General features: G+C 37.7%; 1 protein-coding gene across 29 annotated transcripts in view; it reads left to right on the forward strand.

Moving 5' to 3' along the window:
* Window positions 1–18,043, forward strand: part of Nrxn1 (neurexin 1) — a 1,098,127-nt gene that overhangs the window by 419,627 nt on the left and 660,457 nt on the right. The gene's annotated exons all lie outside the window — the stretch shown is intronic.

The following is an 18,043-nucleotide window of genomic DNA, read 5'->3' on the forward strand; positions in this document are numbered from 1 at the left end:
TGTTGACCAAAAAAAGACATAGTTTGGCTGATTCTAAAGAAAATATTTTAATCATATAAGCTTGACTCACATAAGCATCAGTGAAAAACAGTCACTGCTGGGTATCTTTGCCCATCTTCCATGTGACACTGTGTGTGTCATTCCCCATTATGTGTGTACAGAGAGAACAGTCCTCCAGGGGACTTAAAAATTCTAGAGTCATAACAAACAACAAGGAGACATATTTCTGAAAGGCTGGATCTACCCATACTCTGGGATTGGAGTGGTTGATTGACTCTCAGGGGTAAGTTTGACACTTTACAAATACGTAATATGACCTAGGCCTATGTTGTGCTCTATAGGTAATAATGAACTATTTAAAATAATTACTGTTATCATTATGAGGAAAACAGTACATTTTCAGAGTTCTTACCTTGTGCTTAGTACTTTCCTAAGAGCTTTTCAGGGACTTTTACATTAGTAGGTAGTAATTTTACTATCTGCATGTTTTAAAACAAAGAAATAGAGGTTTGGGGCAGGTGAGTTCCTTGAGGAAGGCCCCACGATGATAAGTAAGCTCATAAGTGGAGTTCAAGGCAGGGAAGTCCAATTTCAGAGCCCTTTGTCCTCTGAACTGCAATAACATCCCAGGTCCCATCGTATTATTTTCATTAGGGTCATTGCCATGTAAGACTGCACATACCCTCAAGTTTACTATAAAGGAAAACAATATATAGAAATATCTAGTAGACTATGAGGCATGAGGCATTAAATTGTATGGTAGTTATACTCACTTCAATTAAAGAGAAGGTGAGGTGCAATGAGAGTTGTAGCAAATCAGGAAGACACATGAAAGAGAATGTGAGAGTCTGGAAGAATGCCAAGATTTGGGCAGTCAGGGGATGGACAGTGTATTTCAGGTTAGGAAGAAACATTGTAAAAACATAGTTAGACTTTCTAAGAACATTCTAAGACCCTTTTCTGGTGATGGGAAGTGGCGGGCAGAACCCAACCCCCAAACACCCATACCATCCATGTTCCTTACTTTCATTATGAATTGGGTCAGCTAGATAAAGCTAGATAAAGCCTTGCTTTATCTATCAAAGTTAAACTTGCTATAGATTGATTGGAAAAGGGAATGGGAATCCAATTCCCATTCCAATTTCCCAGAATTGGAAATCTAACTAAAGGGCTTTTTTGGGCATTCTGTAATAAAATGAGGATTTCTGTGATGACTGAGTTCAACTGAGACACCTAGTCTTCTGCCAGTTCTCAGCAGAGAGAAGGCAAATTTTGCGGGTATTAAGCTGCAGTTAATTGCTTTAATCTGAAACAACAGTTTCCAATTAAACTGTGCTTCAGAGGAACATCTTTAATGTTTAAATGTGTATGAGTTGATTTACCTTAGTATTCACCTTTTTCTATATTAACTGAACCACAAAAACTGCAAAAGCTAGAAGTCAAGTGGTCTTCTAAGTGACTTTTACCTGGCAGCTCCTAAGTCCCTCGAAGGAGGTGTCATGCATATTCTTCCTGCTATGGATTTTGGATACAAATCAGTCCTCATAATGGAAAGGGCTCTTCCCACTTCTCTCCTTTCCACAGTATTTGTTCCATTGCCACAAATACTGCTGGATTTTATTCACTTGTATAATCTCTTTCACTTATTTCCTCTTAACAGTAAAAGTTGGAAGGATATAGACATATTCAGCCTATGTATCAAAACATGTTTTAGTTGTAGAACTTTTTGATAGTTCATGCTTTCCTTCCATGTCTGAACTGCTACTTAGAATTCCCTGCTTTACCAGTTTATGATAAAATAGTGACAAAGTATCACAGGTTTTGAATTAAATCAACTTATTTCATAGAGGTCAGCCTTGTAGTTACTGAAAAGATTGAAATGTACCAATGTTCATTTATATACAATCTCTTAACAATAAGCCTTTGTAAATTGTCCTAAACTCTGGTTTAGACTTCGCAGCCTGCAACACATGCCTTTGTGATTTTTTAATTATAGCTTCTTTTATTGGCTCATTATATTTTTATTTTCAATCCAATATATAGTTTCTGTTAGACTAAACAGTCCTGGGAGAGTCTAAGGACACCTTGTCTGAGGTCATAGAAGAAATTTGGGAGTGTTGGAATAGAAAAAAATCCTAGAAGTGAGGAAACAGACTTAGAAGAGTCACTTGACCAAAAGCTATAAGGTGATAAGGCAGGATAAAAACACAGAATCCTAACAAATGAAATATGTTGGATGAGATGAGTCTGTTTCATTGTAAACAGTGACACTCATAGTATAAAAAGAGAAATGACCTGCAGGTCTTACAGCTTCATATCTTCATTCTTTGAAGATTAAAGTGAAGCCAGGTGTGGTGGTGCACACTTATAATCCCAGTAGCTCTGGAGGCTGAGGCAGGAGAATCACAAGTTCAAAACCAGCTTCAGCAACAGTGAGGCGCTAGTAACTCAGTGAAACCCTATCATCTCTAAATAAATAAAATAAAAAATAGGGCTGGGAATGTGGTCAAGTACCCCTGAGTTCGATCCCTGGTACCCACCACCCCTCCAAAAAACAAATTAAAGTGAAAAAGGAAATTGCTTAACATTTTTAAACAACCTGAGGTCTAGTTTTCATTGAAAGCACCATAGCAACTTGGTTCTTCCCTTCCACGGCACTTTTTTTTTTTTTTAAAACTGTGAAACGAGACTGGAATTGCACTTAGGAGACTTGATGCTCAGTAAGGAAGTTAATATTTAAAAGGTGATTATCAAATTCCAAAATAAAATCAGTTATAAAAAATTTTGATAAAACCCAACCTGAAATTCATATAGTATTCTGTTTAAAATGAGGATCAAAATAAGTTTTTAAAAAATATATTTTCATCATAAATAAATCAAAAAACCTGTGAATAAATGTTTGAGTTCACTGAAAATTGCTTTCATAGATAAAAATTTAAGAAAAGTTAAAGGAGCTGGGCTTGGTGGCACACACCTGCAATCCCTGCCAAAAAAGAAAAAGAAAAAAGTTAAAGGAAATATTGGAAATAATGAATACCCTACCTATGTCAATGTAATTCCTAGAGGACAGTAGGTCACTAAAATATGCTTTTCAATCTGAGTTTTACAAAAGCAGCACTAAACATGTCTTGGGAGAAACACTTATTCACATCTTTTTATTTTTTTATAACATCAATAAAGACTAAAACATGTTGCTTAATAACTATTATTTTAAATATAATTTTTCTAACAGAGAGTTTAATGAGTAAATGCTACAATAGGAAAGGAAGTAAGAACCCTACAGGAGAAAGCACATCATATGAGTCAAATGTTCAGGATCCTTCAAAGGATACCTACAGCCCTGCCCTCTCACCTTAGACAATTTAGGAAGCATCTTGTATAAAAGTGTCAGAGCTAATTCCTGAATTGCTCATTAGAGATTTCTTTTTTAATCTTCTAAGAGAGATGGAACTCTTACTAATGTATGTTTTTATCCCAGTATTTTGACCATGAGGGCTTCTGTAGTAAATGATCTATCAACAAGTGTGAAGCTTCTCTCTCATTATAAAGTGCCCCTCCTGGCCAGTGCAGTGGTGCACACCAGTAATCCCAGCAACTCTGGAAGCTAAACCAGAAGGATGACAAGTTTGGGGCCAGCCTCAGCAACTTAGTGAGACACTGTCTCAATATGAAAAGTAAAAAGGGCAGAGGATGTGGCTCAATAATAGAGTACCCCTGGGTTCCATCTCAGTACCAAAAAAAAAAAAAAAAGAAAAAAGAAAAACTGTTCCTGCTATTGTGTATTTCTTAGTCTCTTGTGTCTTGAAAATGCCAAAATGTTTTAAAATACCTATTTCCCTCCTACAGGGTAGACACTATGCATCATAATTTGTTAGTGATGAAAGGAAACTGGAGAAGTAGGAAAGGGTTGTGTATTCAATAAAACACCTTAGAGTTCTTCATTTGAAGTTTGTTTTTAGCCTTCCTGTACCTGCTGGAGATTTTGCTACCAGTTGTGTTTCAATAGAGACACTACCTGTGTGAGGTAATTTAAAATGCTGCCACTAAAAATTGCTCAGAATTAGCCTAAAGGAGGATGGTAGAGGGAGAAAAAAATGAGTGAAATGCGAGAGGGAATTAAATCCCTACTGAAAATTTCATCAACTTAATTAGGTCAGCTCAGCCTTTAATTACACTTAGAGTGTTTTATCACTCAAAATTTGTAAGATGCTAAGAGGTAGATGAGGTTCAAAAAAATATCCAGTCTGATGTAAGTCTTTTGCCTCGGTGGGGTGGGGGGAAGTTGATTCCTGAATGTAATCAGGATGGTCCCCTCTGCCACTGGCAGTGGACATACCCTAATTTCTACAATGTACCCTCATTAATCCTGAAAAGGGGGGAAGTGTTTCCTTAGTGAAAATCCTTATCTATCCTCTTTTGGACAACAAAGAACTTAAGAAAATTGTGATGGATTCTCAATTTATCATCTTTTGTGGTGAACCCAGCTCATCAAATTTGTTTTTGGGTCTCTTTTTGTGCTCTCTTTGTTCAAAGAGAAGTAGAGTAATTTCCATTTGCATGGAAGAACAAAAATTCGTGAGAAAATATGTAATGCAGGTTATCTGCCCAGTTTTTTTTTTTTTTTTTTTACAGTTCTTGCACATATGAAAATGCTTTAAATATTTCTTATGGCAGAAATCCATATTTTTTTTTAAGTTTAATCTTTTTTTTTTAATTTTTTATTGTTGGCTGTTCAAAACATTACATAGTTCTTGATATATCATATTTCACACTTTGATTCAAGTGGGTCATGAGCTCCCATTTTTACCCCATATACAGATTGCAGAATCACATCAGTTACACATCCATTGATTTACATATTGCCATACTAGTGTCTGTTGTGTTCTGCTGCCTTTCCTATCCTCTACTATCCCCCCTCCCCTCCCCTCTTCTCTCTCTGCCCCCTTTACTGACATTCATTTGTCCCCCTTGTATTATTTTTCCCTTTCCCCTCACTTCCTCTTGTATGTACTTTTGTATAACTCTGAGGGTCTCCTTCCATTTCCATGCAATTTCCCTTCTCTCTCCCTTTCCCTCCCACCTCTCATCCCTGTTTAATGTTAATCATCTTCTCATGCTCTTCGACCCTACTCTGTTCTTAGTTACTCTCCTTATATCAAAGAAGACATTTGGCATTTGTTTTTTAGGGATTGGCTAGCTTCACTTAGCATAATCTGCTCTAATGCCATCCATTTCCCTGTAAATTCTATGATTTTGTCATTTTTAATGCAGAGTAATACTCCATTGTGTATAAATGCCACATTTTTTTTATCCATTCATCTATTGAAGGGCATCTAGGTTGGTTCCACAGTCTTGCTATTGTGAATTGTGCTGCTATGAACATCAATGTAGCAGTGTCCCTGTAGCATGCTCTTTTTAGGTCTTTAGGGAATAGACCGAGAAGGGGAATAGCTGGGTCAAATGGTGGCTCCATTCCCAGCTTTCCAAGAAATCTCCATACTGCTTTCCAAATTGGCTGCACCAATTTGCAGTCCCACCAGCAATGTACAAGTGTACCCTTTTCCCCACATCCTCGCCAGCACTTGTTGTTGTTTGACTTCCTAATGGCTGCCAATCTTACTGGAGTGAGATGGTATCTTAGGGTGGTTTTGATTTGCATTTCTCTGACTGCTAGAGATGGTGAGCATTTTTTCATGTACTTGTTGATTGATTGTATGTCCTCCTCTGAGAAGTGTCTGTTCAGGTCCTTGGCCCATTTGTTGATTGGGTTGTTTATTATCTTATTGTCTAATTTTTTGAGTTCTTTGTATACTCTGGATATTAGGGCTCTATCTGAAGTGTGAGGAGTAAAGATTTGTTCCCAGGATGTAGGCTCTCTATTTACCTCTCTTATTGTTTCTTTTGCTGAGAAAAAACTTTTTAGTTTGAGTAAGTCCCATTTGTTGATTCTAGTTATTAACTTTTGTGCTATGGGTGTCCTATTGAGGAATTTGGAGCCCGACCCCACAGTATGTAGATCGTAGCCAACTTTTTCTTCTATCAGATGGCATGTCTCTGATTTGATATCAAGCTCCTTGATCCATTTTGAATTCACTTTTGTGCATGGCGAGAGAAAGGGATTCAGTTTCATTTTGTTGCATATGGATTTCCAGTTTTCCCAGCACCATTTGTTGAAGATGCTATCCTTCCTCCATTGCATGCTTTTAGCCCCTTAATCAAATATAAGGTAGTTGTAGTTTTGTGGATTGGTTTCTGTGTCCTCTATTCTGTACCATTGGTCCACCTGCCTGTTTTGGTACCAGTACCATGCTGTTTTTGTTACTATTGCTCTGTAGTATAGTTTGAAGTCTGGTATCGCTATACCGCCTGATTCACACTTCCTGCTTAGAATTGTTTTTGCTATTCTGGGTCGTTTATTTTTCCATATGAATTTCATGATTGCTTTCTCTATTTCTACAAGAAATGCCGTTGGGATTTTGATTGGCATTGCATTAAACCTATAGAGAACTTTTGGTAATATCGCCATTTTGATGATGTTAGTTCTGCCTATCCATGAACAGGGTATATTTTTCCATCTTCTAAGATCTTCTTCTATTTCTCTCTTTAGGGTTCTGTAGTTTTCATTGTATAAATCTTTCACCTCTTTTGTTAGGTTGATTCCCAAGTATTTTATTTTATTTTTTGAAGATATTGTGAATGGAGTGGTTGTCCTCATTTCCATTTCAGAGGATTTGTCGCTGATATATAGGAATGCTTTTGATTTATGCGTGTTGATTTTATATCCTGCCACTTTGCTGAATTCATTTATTAGCTCTAATAGTTTCTTTGTAGACCCTTTTGGGTCTGCTAGGTATAGAATCATGTCATCTGCAAATAGTGATAATTTAAGTTCTTCTTTTCCTATTTTTATGCCTTTAATTTCTTTCGTCTGTCTAATTGCTCTGGCCAGTGTTTCGAGAACTATGTTGAACAGAAGTGGTGAGAGAGGGCATCCCTGTCTTGTTCCAGATTTTAGAGGGAATGCCTTCAATTTTTCTCCATTCAGAATGATGCTAGCCTGAGGCTTAGCATAGATTGCTTTTACAATATTGAGGTATGTTCCTGTTATCCCTAGTTTTTCTAGAGTTTTGAACATAAAGGGATGCTGTACTTTGTCGAATGATTTTTCCGCATCTATCGAGATGATCATATGGTTCTTATTTTTAAGTCTATTGATGTGGTGAATAACATTATTGATTTCCGTATATTGAACCAGCCTTGCATCCCAGGGATGAATCCTACTTGATCATGGTGTACAATTTTTTTGATATGTTTTTGTATCCGATTCGCCAGAATTTTACTGAGGATTTTTGCATCTAGCTTCATTAGAGATATTGGTCTGTAGTTTTCTTTCTTTGAAGTGTCTTTGTCTGGTTTAGGTATCAGGGTGATGTTGGCCTTGTAGAATGAATTTGGAAGTTCTCCCTCTTTTTCTATTTCCTGAAGTAGCTTGAAAAGTATTGGTATTAGTTCCTCTTTAAAGGTTTTGTAAAACTCTGCTGTATACCCATCCGGTCCTGGGCTTTTCTTAGTTGGTAGTCTTTTTATGGTTTCTTCTATTTCCTCAATTGATATTGGTCTATTTAGGTTGTCTATATCCTCCTGACTCAATCTGGGCAGATCATATGATGTAAGAAATTTATCTATGCCTTCACTATCTTCTAATTTATTGGAGTATAAGGATTCAAAATAATTTTTGATTATCTTCTGTATATCTGAAGTGTCTGTTGTGATATTGCCTTTTTCATCCCGTATGCTAGTAATTTGAGTTCTCTCTCTTCTTCTCTTCGCTAGCATGGCTAAGGGTCTGTCGATTTTGTTTATTTTTTCAAAGAACCAACTTTTAGTTTTGTCAATTTTTTCAATTGTTTCTTTTGTTTCGATTTCATTAATTTCAGCTCTGATTTTAATTATTTCTTGCCTTCTACTTCTTTTGCTGTTGTTTTGCTCTTCTTTTTCTTGGATTTTGAGATGAAGTATGAGATCATTGATTTGTTGGTTTTTTCTTTTTTTAAAGAATGAACTCCAAGCCATGAATTTTTCTCTTAGAACTGCTTTCAATGTGTCCCATAGATTCTGATATGTTGTGTCAGTGTTTTCATTAATCTCTAAGAATTTTTTAATTTCCTCCTTGATGTCTTCTATAACCCATTGATCATTCAGTAACCTATTGTTCATTCTCCAAGTGATGTATTCTTTTTCCTTCCTTCTTTTATCGTTGATTTTCAGTTCCATTCCATTATGATCAGATAAGATGCATGGTATTATCTCTACTCCTTTATATTGTCTAAGAGTTGCCCTGTGACATAATATATGATCTATTTTTGAGAAGGATCCATGTGCTGCTGAGAAAAAAGTGTAACTGCTTGATGTTGGGTGGTATACTCTATATATGTCAATTAGGTCTAGGTTATTAATAGTGTTATTGAGTTCTATAGTTTCCTTATTCAACTTTTGTTTGGAAGATCTGTCCAGTGGTGATAGAGGTGTGTTGAAGTCTCCCATGATTATTGTATGGTGGTCTATTAGACTCTTGAACTTGAGAAGAGTTTGTTTGATGAACATAGCTGCACCATTGTTTGGGGCATATATATTTATGATTGTTATGTCTTGTTGGTGTATGGTTCCCTTAAGCAGTATGTAGTGTCCCTCTTTATCTCTTTTGATTAACTTTGGCTTGAAATCTATTTTATTTGATATGAGTATGGACACTCCTGCTTGTTTCCGAAGTCCATATGAGTGATATGATTTTTCCCAACCTTTCACCTTCAGCCTATGTATGTCTTTTCCTATCAAATGCGTCTCCTGCAGGCAGCATATTGTTGGGTCTTGTTTTGTGATCCATTCTACTAGCCTGTGTCTCTTAATTGGTGAGTTTAAGCCATTAACATTTAGGGTTATTATTGAGATATGGGTTATTGTTCCAGCCATATTTGTTTATTTATGTTACTAAACATGGTTTGTTTTCCTCTTTGATTATTTCCCCCCCGCCTTTACTGTCCTACCTCCCACTGTTGGTTTTCATTGTTATTTTCCATTTCCTCTTCCTTGGCGAGGATGTTTTGAAGAGATGGTTTTCTAGCTGCAAATTCTTTAAACTTTTGTTTATCGTGGAAGGTTTTAATTTCATCCTCCATCCTGAAGCTTAATTTTGCTGGATACACAATTCTTGGTTGGAACCCATTTTCTTTCAGTGTTTGAAATATGTTATTCCAGGATCTTCTAGCTTTCAGAGTCTGTGTTGAAAGATCAGCTGTTATCCTGATTGGCTTACCCCTAAATGTGATCTGCTTCCTTTCTCTTGTAGCTTTTAAAATTCTCTCCTTATTCTGTATGTTGGGCATCTTCATTATAATGTGTCTAGGTGTGGGTCTCTTATGATTTTGCACATTCGGCGTCCTGTAGGCTTCTAGGATTTGGGGTTCTGTCTCATTCTTCAAGTCTGGGAAGTTTTCTCGTATTATTTCATTGAATAGATTGCTCATTCCTTTGGTTTGAAACTCTGTCCCTTCCTGTATCCCAATGACTCTTAAATTTGGTCTCTTGATGTTATCCCATGTTTCTTGGATGTTCTGCTCATGGTTTCTTAACAGTCTTGCTGAGCTGTCTATGTTCTTTTCCAGTTGAAATACTTTATCTTCATTGTCTGATGTTCTATCTTCTAAGTGTTCTACTCTGCTGGTAGTATTCTCCATTGAGTTTTTAAGTTGGTTTATTGCTTCCTGCATTTCTAGGATTTCTGTTTGTTTGTTTTTTATAACCTCTATCTCCCTGTATAGTTGATCTTTTGCTTCTTGGATTTGTTTATGTAATTCATTGTTGAAGTGATCTTTCATTGTCTGATTTTGCTGTCTGATGTCTTCTTTGAGACTCCAGATCATCTGAAGCATGTATATCCTGAATTCTTTAACTGACATTCCATCTGCTGCAGCTATTACCTCTTCTAACGTTGAGTTGACCTGCATTGCTTGTGGACCTTTCTTTCCTTGTCTCTTCATACTGTTCGCGTTCCTTTCTACTTGGTGAAACTGTTGTGCTATTGAATTTTCCCCCTATATATTTATATTGGTCTTGTATAGTTGCAAAGTCTCCCTCGCAGGCGCGGGCGGCGGCTCTGCCCCTCCTCCAATTGGGGCAATGTGCCTACCACGCCGGCAGGCCACTGGGCCTGCTCTGCCGGTCGGTAGCAGGTCCGCCTACCCTGCAGGCACGGGCGGCGGCTCTGTCCCTCTGCGGGCCGCTAGGCTTATTCTGTTGGTGGTCGCAGTTCTGCCTACTTTGCAGGCGCAGGCAGCGGCACTGCCCCTCTGCAGGCCTCTGGGGCTGTTCTGCCAGTGGGTCGCAGGTCCGCCTACCTTGCAGGCTCGGGGGGCGTGGCGGCTCTACCCTTCCTCAGGCCACTGGGCCTGTTCTGTCTGTCGGTTGCAGGTCTGGCCTGTTCTGATGGTGGTCACAGTTCCGTCTACCTTGCAGGCACGGGGGGAGGGGGCGGCTCTGCCTCTCAGCAGGCCGCTGCTCCTCTTCTGCTGGTGGGTTGCAGGCCCGCCTACCTTGCAGGAGTGATTGGAAGCTCTGCCCCTCCGTGGGCCACTGGGCCTTTTCTGTCGGTGGTCACAGTTCCGCCTACCTGGCAGGCGCGGGGGGTGGGGGGCGGCTTTGCCCCTCAGCAGGCCGCTGGGCCTGCTCTGTGGGTGGTCACAGTTCCCTCTACCTTGCCGGCGCAGGGGGAGGGGGCGGCTCTGCCTCTCAGCAGGCCACTGCTCCTCTTCTGCTGGTGGGTCGCAGGCCCACCTACCTTGCAGGAGTGATTGGAAGCCCTATCTGCCCAGTTTTGAAGTGCAAGGCTGTGTGACTTATTGGAGAAATGGCCTTGCAGGAACTTGGAGGATGAGGAAGTCTTAGATGACGTCTGTGAGTTGCTTCACTTGTGAGAATAGATGACTTCTTGAGTTAGCAGAGAAACTTCCCATTTGGGTTCCAAAGTCAGGATTAAACAATGTATCCCCAGGTTTTCATTTCTCCTAGATTCCTTGTTGAAGTTGACTTTCTGCCTTTTCTCTGTTATTCTGTTGTCACAGTCTACGTGTTGGTTGGTAGAATTTTACAATTCCTTTATATTGACCGTCCCAGGTGTTTCATTTCCTCTTTAGGGAAGAGAGTTACTTTTTGCTCCCCTACTCTGCTTTTTCCTAAAGATTCTCCTTTTACTTGAGATACTATATAACTTCAGGTAGTACTGCCTTGATTCTGAGTGGTCATATGTTCTCACTTGACTCACTTGAATGAATCCTTTGAAGATGGGTTTTGGAAATGTAAAACAAGGTTAATATCCTATAAGAAAATTCAAAGGGATTCCCTTAACATAAGGACTTGTGCATTGACCTAACTGACAAAGCATGTTCAATCTTTGATCAGCTATTTGACATTGTGGCTACAAGCTACCTTTCATAGTACAAGTTTCCATTCTTGGTCAGATATTCACTATATGTCATTTCATTGTTTCAGCTGGAGAGAGCTAACTCAAAGAACAGCTATCTTCATCTTCTTAAGAATAGCTACAGTATATATTTAGGCTAAGTTCTTGGGCTGCTCCATTGACCTGGAAGATGAATGACAATTCTCTTGCTACTCTGGGCTGCTTTCCTGGAACTAGGGTCTTGGTTTACTGACCCAGACAGTCTGCTTCAGCCCAGCTAGAAAGTAGGCAAGTAGGCTTACAGTTTTCTCACAGACGTTCAGGTCTAGAAAGAAAAGAAATTTTCTCTGCCCGATTTAAAACATGGAAGATGGCAGTTTTGCTTTTAAAACATTAACATGGTGTTTAAGATGGTCTTTGTGATAATGTCAAAGAATTAGACAACTCCTAATGTGGCATAAACTGGTTTATCACAGACCTGATTCCCTTTTTCCCTATCTTGAAAATAGTGTATTTCATCTCTTCTGCTGTAATAAAGTGTCAACACTAAAATGCAGGTGGAGACCAATTACATTTGCCTCCTTTAATTTCCAGGATAGTAAAGCTCAGAAATCCCACTTTCCCTTTAGCATATTTCCTAGGAATCCACATGAGGTAATAATAATAATTCCATTATACAAATGAGGACTCTGAGATCTCAGCAGAATACACGACTGTGAGTGGTAGAGGTAGGCTCTGACCTTAATTTTCCATCCATGAGCTGACTACTACTAGTAGAGCACATTGCTTGAATCAGATCTTCCAAACCAATCCCAGTCAGATACACTTCAGGGTACCTCTGATTGCACTGGGCACTATACAAATGGACATTGAAATTCAGAGCTCTCCTTGGAAGGATAAGGGAGTTAGCACATTCCAGAGTAATAATAATACTATATTAAGCATTTTTAAATTTCTCATATAATAAGATAATATTCATAACATCCAGTAAGTTACTGGATAGGCCTATGCCTGCGGACATCAGGAACACAGTAGAACAGTGTTTTATTTTTGAAAAATAAATTAATGAAATTGTGTGAAATAATTTGATATTCAGCGTTTCAAACGTATCAGACAGTTATGAGAGAACAAACTATCTTTGGTGGGTTTCTGGTATTTTATTTTTAGTATTGTGTTTTAGTCAGCTTGGCAATGCTGTAACTAAAATACCCAATAAGAGCAACTTAGAGGAGGAAGTTTATTTTGGCTCATGGTTTGAAAGGTTCTGTTCATCGCCAGCCAATTCCATTGCTCTGGGCCCGAGATGAGGCAGCACATCATGGCAGAAGGACATGGGAGAGCATATTATCCCAGCTCATGACAGCCAGTAATCAGAGAGAGCTCATCTCACCAGGGACGGAATATAAATCCCAGATGACCACTCCCAGTGACACATTTCCTCCAGCCATACTCTTCCTGCATACAGTTACCACCTGGTTAATCCAGTCAAGTGAATTAATCTACCAATTAGGTTGTAGCTCTTATGATCTAATCATTTCACTTCTGAACATTCCTGCACTGTCTCACACATGAGCTTCTGGGGGATACCTCAGATCCAAACCATAAGGTGTTGCTTCTATTATTAGATCACATAAAGGGATGTACCATCTTTTCAGTGCTTCCTCTGTTCTGAGCATGACAGTGTTACACATTAATACCATCCCTATCTGACAAATGAAGACATGGAAACAGAAGTTAGGTAACTAGGGGGAAACAATTACTAAATAAGAAACCTAAAATTTAGACCCAAGTAACCCAACTACAGAGCTCTTGCCCTTAACTGTTACCCTACATTGCTTCCATGTCATAGGGTAATCTCACTTCTTTTTCCACGTTCTCAGTCTTTTTATAAAGTTAGATGGAATGAGCTCCATAGGAATCTTGCAGGGGGAAAACCAAACGAAACAAAACAAAATGCAGCCTAGATTCCTGGGATATTGGGGAAGGGTCTGAGACATAAGGGTAAGAAGCAACAGCAGAAGGTATTTCTTAGGTGCCTTCTTATACATGAGCTTTCAGTGGAATTTTCTCCCCACAGTTCTCATTGGTACTTAACTGTTACCTCTGTGAGCCTAATCCCCACTTTGGCAGCCTGCATAACCTTCCTCCTCTAAGGGCATAAATAAAATAACAAGGCTTGCCATACTTTTCTATACTGTGTAGCCAACCATACAAACAGGTATGCACAGAAAACACATTGGGAAGAATTTTCTGGATTTCTGTAAAGTATTAGCTTCATATATTGCAAAGAATAAGTTCACTTCTGTGCATTGTAGCCTTGGGGGCAAAGGAAATAAGCAATTGGGGCAGAAACCAGGCGTCTTGCCATAGACACTCCTCTTCGAGATTGGGTTCAGGGAGTCCCATCTGTTCAGGTCCCCAAGGAACTGGAACTCAGCTCTTCAGTCCACAAAGCATCTGGTGAGTTCTTGCCTGGATTTTAGCTTTTTAAACATAGCAACCTCCCTTCCAGGGGACCCACAGATTTTTATTTCCCATCATTTTCAGCAGATGCCCCATAGCCTGGAACTGTATCAGCAGTTGGCATAATGAATTGTAATTGTAGTGCTTTCAAATATCAAGCTAGCATAACATGGTCTGGTAGGGGGTTTGATGACATTTTAATTCTGAGGACTTGATACATTTTATAGAATATGACATTTTTAAGCCCAGCAGAAAGCAATAATGAACAATGTCTAAAACTGAACATTTGCTCTTAATTTCAGCACTCATTGGAGTGTCTTGTTTGAATTGCCCCATTTGCTTATGCATTAACTCTTGCATGTATGCTTTCAATTAGTCAATATTAACCAATGCCTTGTATGTGCCAGATTCTGTGATAGAGTCTGGGGACATATCGATAAGATAATGCACTCAGGAATTTGGATGGAGAACCAGACAAAGAAACACAAAATTACAATACAATCTCTGTAAGTGAGGTATGAAAAATTAGCCTGGAAATACAGAAGTGTGATAAACTCTGCTAACGAAGTTGATAATAATTGTAAAGAGAAGGTGACAAAGTAATCTGAGTTACCCTCTTTGCTCAGCTTTATAATGGACATGGTGCCATATGGAACTAAGGCACAATAAATTAGTTCCATCCCCAGAATTAAAAAATAATGGAAAAAATAAAATGACATGAAGAAAATAGAAAAGAGAGGTCCAAGGACATACAACTTTGTTACTTTATCAAGTCCAAGCCATATTAAGAAAAAAAAATCTGAAATTCATCCAAAATGAATATTTTGCATTTCTTCTTAATTTCTACTATGAGATGATATACTTGGGCTGTTAGCTCTTCAGATCTAAGTGCTTACCTTTAGAAGAAAATTAAAAATTATTTTTGTGTATGGTATTTTTTTCAGGAAAATCATCACTAATGAGAAACATTTAAAACAAATTAATTTCTTTAAAATGAAAACAATTATTCAGAAGCATGTATTTTGAATAATAGGAAAATTAGATTTTTTTCTTTGTTGAACACAGGTGGCTCTGGTGCTCAGTTTAGTTGCATGTGTATTACATGACTGTGTACTCAATACCAGATTTTTTGTGAGGTACCAGGAATATCAGAGGACTAGTTGGAAGTATATGACCTAATCAAGGTCACTTTAAGTGAATTGTCCAAATATTTTTCTGAGCCTAAGTTTCTAAATTCAAATAAAATGGAAAAAAGAATAGATTGCTATAGAGAACTCATTGCATTAAATTAGTTAAAGTAGATGGTTTTAGAATCAGATAGACCTTTAGGATCAGACAACTGCTGGCTTTGTAGACTTGGTAGTTGCATGGCCTGAGATAAGATATTGAATGTTCTAGTACTTCATTTTTTTTTCCTTTCTAAAGGAGTAAGTGATTCTGTGTAACCGAAGCAGTCAAAGTGTGCCTTGCATATTATAATATCTCAATGGAGTATTAGCTATATGAAAATTATTAATATGGTGATTAGTAACTACAATTATTTTGTAGGTAGGACCTGCTCGTGGACATTTGATGTGCAGTCACACAGGAATCCACACAAAGAAGGGCTCCATTCGTGATTTGATATCTTCTAATTGCCATCTTGAAATTCTTAACAATTTCTTTGAAGGTCTGGGGTCTCTGTTCTACCACTGAACTACACATCCCCAGAACCGAATAACTTGTGAATGAGGTCCTCATTTTCATTTTGCACTGAACCTCTATATGAGGGTTGTCATGATCACAGATAAATTTATGATATTTTTACACATTATCTCATTTTAAAAGTTTTCCATTTAAGCTTTGTTAGGAAATGAAATTAAATTGGAAATTACAAATTATTTCTTACATTGTCAAGATCACCTAATGTGTAAAAGGAATTAGAAGAAAATCTGTACTTACTGACTCTATACCCAGTGTGCTTTCTTCTTTAGTTATACAAAAATTATAATATCTATTTTCTGATATATTAGAAATTAGTTAAGATAATGAAGAATTGAGAAATATAGAAGTTTAAGAAAAACATGGATATCTTGTTAAGGAACTGAATTGGGAATAATCATTTAATTTTTATATTTCTAAAACAAATAATCCTTTTAGTTTCTAAGGATGTTATCAGTGTCATCACTAGATTTCAATTCACATTATTTTTCAGAAACAGTGGTTGTCTTTCTTTCCTGTATTCACCACCATAGTTCAGGATCTTATATGTTCAGACTTAAATGTTTGTTTGAAAGAGTAAAATGACCTCAGCTAAAAGATTACATCATCAAGGATTAAAATTAATTCCTCATCAGTATGCCTTTAAGTATTATTTAATAATTATGTAGTTTATTATTCATTCCTAACACATTTATATAAAATTATATAGAATATATATAAGAACAATTTCAAAACTAGGCTGTGCAACTGAACCCTGAGTATTTAGGTAGTTTAAAAAAAAGGAAGTCCATCAGCAACTTCTAGCCTACTTGGAGATCTGCTCTGTAAACAGCATCATCAGTATCACCTCCTGGGTTAAAGATCTATTGAATCAGGACCTACATTTTAATAAGATCCCCAAATGACTCTATACACATTAAAGTTTGAGAATCACCAAATTAGAGTACCCAACCATTATGTTATATTGCCATTGTTCTCAATACAGTGTACAGTTATTGTATGTATCATTGAATATTGCCAACTAACCTAGACGAGGATATTCCTAAATTGCAATGCAGATTTGAATTTTAGTCACCTATTTGTTGCCATGACCAAAAAATACCTGACAATAAGAATTAGAGGAGGAAATTAATTTTGGACTCCTAGTTTCAGAGGTCTCAGTGCATAGATGGCTGACTTAGTGGTTTGAGGCCTGCAGTGAGACAGTACATCATGGCAGAAAAGTGTGGTGGACACAAGCAGCTGGGGATATGAAACAAGAAAGCAGAGAGAGACAGTTCCCAAAATGTAAACCCCAAGGACACACCCACATTGACCCTCTCCAGCCACACTCTACCTGCCTACAGTCACCACTCAGTTAATCCCTATCAGAGGATTGATGCACTGATTAGGTTTAAGATAATTGCAATCTAATCATTTTACCTCTAAACTTTCTTGCCTTGTCTCACATATGAGCTTTTGGGAAATACCTCATATGTAAAGCGTAACTAGTTAAAATGAAAAACTTAGCCTAGTCGTGACTCTGAGGGTTACAGCTGGAATCTCAGTGTCTCAAAGTTCCAAAAATCTTACAGAAATACTCAGTTCACTCCAAGACACTTCCATCTTTTTTCCAGAGATGAAAGTCTGGATGTTCTCATCTGATTTGACTGAAAGCCAGAAAGCCATGAGGACACACATAGGGATAATGTGTGATGATTCTCTCCGACTATTCAAATTGGGGCAACTACAGTTTAAAGATGAAATGTATTTGCTATCCAAGTAGTTAGCTTTTTGATTTTGAAATCATTGGAACTAAGCCCATGACCATTAAAGTAAAATGCCTGTGTGTTTTAATAACAATGTAAACTAGATGTACTGCCCTTTCATTTGATTTTTACTGTGCTGCTTTCATAGAAAAATTCTTTCCCCTGCCAAAATGCTGAAAGTCACCATGTACAGGATTACTTGGGCTAATTATTATTTCTGCATGTTAATGTTCTTATGCTGTATTTTCTATATACATTTTTTAAGGCCATGTTTTTACTTAGTTTACCTAACCACAATTTGCTAACGTGAACAGATTACTATATATTTGTTTCCATTTTTTAAAAAAGTAAACTCTTCCTTGGGTGTATATAAATGAGGAATTTGAGGCATTAAGCATCCATTTAGGGAAATGCTGCTGCCACAACAAGACTTTTATAAAGAGCCCCCTAGAGGCAACTATGAAGTATGGTACCTCTCTAAACTATTTTCTTGATGACCAAGTAAAGGATACCTTTAACTGATGTAAATGATGACACTATAAATCCCAGGAACAGTGTGATTGCACTTTATGTAATATTATATAACAAGGCAGCTCTGCCTGTAACAGAGTGGTGGATGACTGTACTATAGGAGAAGCAGGTATCAGAGACTTCTTCAAAATTTATTTAGGATACA

The sequence above is a fragment of the Marmota monax genome, unplaced genomic scaffold, assembly GCF_021218885.2.
Source record: "Marmota monax isolate L192 unplaced genomic scaffold, Marmota_monax_Labrador192_F-V1.1 WCK01_AAM20220418_F8-fsc00015, whole genome shotgun sequence".
In the NCBI taxonomy this organism is placed as follows: Eukaryota; Metazoa; Chordata; class Mammalia; order Rodentia; family Sciuridae; genus Marmota; species Marmota monax.